The sequence below is a fragment of the Narcine bancroftii genome, chromosome 11 (genome assembly GCF_036971445.1).
Source record: "Narcine bancroftii isolate sNarBan1 chromosome 11, sNarBan1.hap1, whole genome shotgun sequence".
Classification (NCBI taxonomy): domain Eukaryota; kingdom Metazoa; phylum Chordata; class Chondrichthyes; order Torpediniformes; family Narcinidae; genus Narcine; species Narcine bancroftii.
This window is the reverse complement of record NC_091479.1, coordinates 92,835,083-92,841,082: the sequence shown is the minus strand read 5'-3', so window position 1 is coordinate 92,841,082 and position 6,000 is coordinate 92,835,083. Positions and strand designations below refer to the sequence as shown.

Below are 6,000 nucleotides of genomic sequence, written 5' to 3'. Positions count from 1 at the left end.
GAAGAAGCTGTTTCTCAGCCTGGTGGTTCTGGCTCTGATACTCCTGTATCTCTTTCCCGACGGGAGCTGGAAGATGCTGTTTATAAGATGGTAGGGGTCCTACTCCTGCTCCTATTTCATCGCTTTCTTATCCAGACCATATCCAGTCTAATTGTTCATGTAAACAGATTTTAAAATGTAGCCAAGTTATAATTTGTCAGCAGTTTAATTGCATTTTGTGCAAGATAACACAGATTTTAACATGCAATAACTTTGGATACGGCTAACTCATTTTGCAATTAAATATGCTGTATATAATTTATTCTCAGAAATAGATGCAATGAAATCGTACATAATTATTTGGCTTGTTCACACTTTGAGATAAGTTTGTATGAAAACTATTGGACCAGTGAGAGAAACCAATCTCTTCTAGCTGGAACACGATCAGATTTAGATGCCAACCAGCATGTTCAAAGTATAACTATCATCAACTGTTATTCAATGATTATTGTCCATACAATAAAATGTTACTGAAACTTTGCACTAGCTTTAACAAGCAAAAATTCTCAATAACATATTAGGATATATTAGGTCAGATGACAAATTGAATGGTAAAAACTGTCCTTTGCAGAGCTTGTTAAAGGAAAGGCATGACATGGAAGCTGAAGGAGAATATTTGAATGGTTTTAGTTGGTGGAGATAAAAGAGCAACAGCTTGATAGAGTTAAAGATTCTGTCTATGCTTTCTATATTTAATATAGACGCTCAGTAGAAGCTGCTGAGTGAACACAACCTCATAAACTATCACCTCATCATATCCAGCAAGATATGATGTGGGAGAAACAATGGGCTCATTTTCCACCTCAGTGCTTCATTTTAACAACAAAATCGATGCATTTAATTGAGCAAATGAGTGACTTCAAAAGTGCAAGGAGAGTTGATGTGCCTTTTGAGTTGTTTAATAGAGCACAGTAGTTCATTTGCAGGTTAATCTGCAGTATTGCCCAGTGCAAGATGAACAATTTATCAACATGATGTAAATAGCAAATGCTATCATGCCTGTTTATACCTCTGTGCTTTAAGGGTGTTAATGGGTCCACACAGATAATATAATACAAAGGATTATTTCCCACCCTTCAATTCTGTCGATTCAAAATAAATTGGTAAGAAATTGGTTTGAAAATAGACCATGGACAAATACTATGGCTATGAGTGACAAACTCAAGTGAAATTGGATTGATGCTTTCAAGTAGGCAAAAATCTGCCAAGCAACAATAATCTTCATTGTAAAAATTGATTTTCTTTCTGATCAAATAGGATAAATTTAGAGCAAAGACTGTATTAAAATTTTGAATCACTTTTTGGAGTTTGCATTTTGAACCAAACTCACAGACCAACATATTCCATTTGGGAACAATCAATCACAACATTGTTCGGTTGGATAATGGTATCAACGTAATCAGAAAATACTTTATTTAATCAGAAAAAAAATACATCAGAGTATTTAATAGTTCAATTACAATTTGTAATCATTTTAATTTGTGTTATATGTATGAAGCAAAATATATCAATGGAATACATATAATTTGCTCATTACGCAGTGATTTGAAAATTAAGATTCTCTATAGGATTTCTGAATTTAATTGTGAATTTATTGTCCATTCTCTAATTGCTCTTGAGCTAGAATTAGTTAAGAGACAAACACATATATATGTCTGGAATTGCATGTTGGCCAGATCAGGATGCCTTTAAGAATGCAAAAAATTATAATCAATAGGAGCAATTCAGTAGGGCAAGTAGCATTTGGACAGGCAGAAGGACGGTTCATGTTCTCTTTTCATTCCAGATTGCAGCCTCTCATGTTTCCAATGGCATTGGGGGGTGGCAGATTTCCTTTCTCAAAGGACATCCACGAGACTGGTACTTTATTTTTAACCATTACCCATTAAAATTCATTATAACTATTACCCATTTATTTGTTTCAGGTTTGTTCTTTGAATTAAATGTTGCTGGATCAATGGCCCAGTTCTCAAAGTACTTGTCAATTAGGTAAATAATAATGTTGTCTTACTCTGTGTAATATTAAAAATCCTCATATTTTCCATTCCTTATGTCATAAACTCTTTTAACAAAGATAAAACAATTATTCTGAAATGGTGTTGGGGTATTTTGGCTAAAAAAAGACAACAGGCCTGAAACATTGGTAATATATCTTTACCTACTACAGATTCTATGAGACTGGTTGAGTTCATCCAGCATTTCTGTGGATTGTTTAAAAAAATACACTGACAGATTTAAAGAAACATAATTCCTGATGCTAGCATCTTAAACAAGATTTGCTTGAATAGGGGAAAGGATTTCTATCATTGATTAAGTGCTAATACATAAATATACTGCGAAAAATGTTGTCTTGCTGAATAAACCTCAACTCTTTTCATCTATGTGGTCTTCTTATTGCTCAGAGTTTCAATTGATTAATTCAATGATATACTTTGGTCACTTTGGGTCTACATATCAATTAAATTGAGTAACATGAGTAATCATTGCTCTCATCTGAGGCTAAGTTTGACAATGTGTATTAATTCACGGCACTAAATGGGAAAGTAGCTCATTAGTAACTAAGACAGTCTACTTACTCTGTTTGGGAGGATTAATGTTTTTTATTTCCTCCAACTGCTTCTGCCATGAAGTTTCCAAAGTCAGCAGGAACTTTGAGTTAAATCCACGAAATAACCTACTGAAGGTCACACATCTTCAACAGATAGAATCAGAATCAGAATTTATTGCCATGAACATGTGTCACGAAATTTGTTGCTTTGCAGCAGGTTTTGGTGCATTACAGGGATAGAAATTGAGATAAATTACATTTCTGTGAATATACGATTTAAAAAAAAAATTGGTGCAAAGAGAAAACTGAGGTAGTGTCTGTGCTTCATTGTCCATTCAGAAATCTATACCATTGTACCATTGGGTGTTCATCTTCAAGCTTCTGTACTTCCTTCTTGATGGCAGGAGTGAGAAGAGGGCATGACCTGGGTGGTGAGGGTCCTTGATGATGGAGGCTACTTTCTTGAGATGTCCTTAATAGAATGAAGACTGATCACCATGATGGCGCTGGCCAAGTTCAGTCATTCTGAACCAGTCATTCAATACCATTTAAAAACACCAAACATGCACAAATTCTATATGTACTGTAATTACAAGAATAACACATAAAGTCTATGATATCCACTACTTTGCCAATACATAATGATAATGAGATTATTGTCTTACACGTATATACCAATATACCAACACACCAAAATTCTTACTTGCTGCAGTCAAACAGGTGCTTTTCTTAAAAAGACCAGCTAAACAGTTGTTTTGTTTGTTCCTTGAAGAAGAACTACCTTGTGTGGTTTGACTGTTTAAACAACTTTAATTTTTGAAATGCTTGAAACAACAATGAACTCGACTTTTGTTGTGGTCTACCTTTTGTTCCTGCACCAACCATGTACATTGCCTACTTGGAAATGTCGTTCTTTATTATACATGCATAATTATACATCTTTCTATTTTTTTAAAAGAAAAATAACCACAAACACAATATTATGACTGCTCGAAAATCGTGGACCATTGTCTGATACAACTTCACACCACCTCACCACCCAGGTCATGCCCTCTTCTCACTCCTGCCATCAAGAAGGAAGTACAGAAGCTTGAAGATGAACACCCAATGGTACAATGGTATAGATTTCTGAATGGACAATGAACCACTTTTTTTTAATGAAAGTGATAACTGCTTTGATAGATGTTGACTGCAATGTTGCTACCTTTGGTGTTACAGTTCTGCTTGCTGTTTTGGTCTATAGGTAAGGCATATTTTTCATGAAGCAGTGGTTTGGGTTATGTCTTGGTTCATCCTTGGCCAGTACATCACCTCTTGAGCTCTACACTGGCATTTTTCCTCACCAAGATGTCCATTATGTATTTTCTGGAGTATTTCCTCATGTAGCAACAATGGAATCATAAACCTGTTCCCTTTGAAGACTATACCTTTCACAACTCACAGTTCATCTCTGCATGCCCAATAATCCAGAATACCCATGGGCCAGTCATTCTTAGCTGCCGGCCATCCTTTCTGTATTGTATCTTTGAGCTCTTTCATTGTTTTATCTGACTCAGTTGCTTTCCTGATCTGCTCTGTTCTATCCCGGGATACTGGAAATGAGGTGATAATCATGTCAACACAGGCCTGTACCTCATCAATAACCTTTTGGTCACTCTTTTCTTTCTTGTCAACTGCTTGAGACAGTACATCAGCTGCAAACATGTATTTTCCAGGTGTGTAGGTAATTTTCTGCAGCCTTATCAACATGCCCTGTACTCTCACGGGACAGTCATTCAGTGGTTTGGACATAATTGAGACCAGTGATTTATGGTCTATCTTAACTTTGAGAGTATTGATGGAATCTTTCACATGCATAAGTGCTGGCAAGAAGCTCTTTCTCTGTCCATGCATAGTGGATTCGGCCCTTGTTAAAGCCCTGGATACACAGGCTACAGACTTCCAGTTGTCCTCATGTTGCTGCTGTAGTACTGCTCCAAGGCCATGTCGGGATGCATCAGCCAAGATCCTGGTGCATCTATCTGGATCATAAAATTTTAGTACAGGCTCTTCTGGTAGAACTTTTGTGAGTGCCTTCTTGCTTGTGTGACCAAATCCACTCATTTTTGGCTCAAGCAGGAACCTAAGTGGTGTTGACACAGTCGACAGACGAGGGATGAACTTATCTAGGAACATCACCATCCCCAAGAAATTCTCAGTGGCTGATGTCTTTCGTGGATCAGCTTCACTCCCTGTTCAGATATGACATCCCCTATGAAGGTCAGTGTCTTTACGCCAAACTCACATTTCTCTTTATCTAATTTCAAATTGAAATTCCGTGTCAAGTCAAGCACTTGCCTTAGTTGTAAATCATGTTCATTCTTGGTGGACCACCCCCCCTCCCCCACATACAATGATATCATCCATCATGGCCCCAACTCCAGGTATACTTTCAAAGATCACATGGATGTTTCATGGTAGATTTCTGGTGCAGACAAGATCCCATATGGTAGCTGGAAAAAGTGGTATCTTCTTTGTAGAGTATTAAAAGTGCATAGTCTCGAACTTTCCTCTTCGAGTTTCATCTGCCAAATCCCCGCTGATGTGTTGAGCTTGCTAAGCCACTTGGCACCTGCAAACTGGGGCATGATTTTCTCCCATGTCAGAAATTTAAAATGTTCTTTCTAGATGGCTTCATTGAGATCTCTTGGGGTTCAGACATATTCGCAAAGCTCCATTTTCCTTTTGCATGATGACCAGTGGGCTGACCCAATCTGTGGGTTCTTCAATTTTCTGTATGACTTTCATCCATTCCATGCGTGCTAGTTCTTGCTTAAGTTTGTCGATAAGTGGAAATGGAACTTTCCTGCATGCATAGAAAACAGGAGCCATTGTCTCATCTATGTGGATCTTGTGTACACCAGACTCTCAAGGATATCTGCATAGTCTTCCATGAGTCCTGTGTGCTTATCTTCAGTCTGTGAAGCCACTATGAAAACTCTTTTCACCAGGTTGAGCTTTGTGCATGCATTCAGCCCTCATATTGGCTGTATTCTCTTTTCTACAGTTAGTAGCTGTGACTTTAGATGCTGCCCTTTGTGTTTGAAGGTCACCATGCAGCGCCATTTTACTGAAACCTTCTCTCCAGTGTAGCCTGTCACTTTTAATTTCACTGGATAAATCTTGCTATTAATGGCGAGGGTCTTGAAATCATCCGTAGATAACAGATTCACCTGGGCTCTGGTGTTGAGCTCAAATGGAATTACTGTCTCATTCACAGCCATTCCATTCCATTTTTCTAGCAAAAGCAGTCTGTAGTGTATCCACGAAGAATTCCTCCATTTCTTCATCTAGCGTGCGCACCTTTCTTTTGGTAGGCCCTGCTTTGCAGCACTTTGCAAAATGATTCTTCTTCCCACATTTATTGAAGGACT

At 37.6% G+C, this 6,000-nt stretch overlaps 1 long non-coding RNA gene across 1 annotated transcript in view; it reads left to right on the top strand.

The window, feature by feature from the left end:
• LOC138745622 (uncharacterized) overlaps window positions 1-6,000 on the top strand; it is a 60,660-nt gene continuing 54,660 nt past the window's right edge. The window contains exons 1-2 of the long non-coding RNA XR_011346370.1: window positions 1-90; window positions 1,826-1,899. This is a non-coding gene — a long non-coding RNA (uncharacterized lncRNA). The remainder of the gene's footprint in view (window positions 91-1,825; window positions 1,900-6,000) is intronic.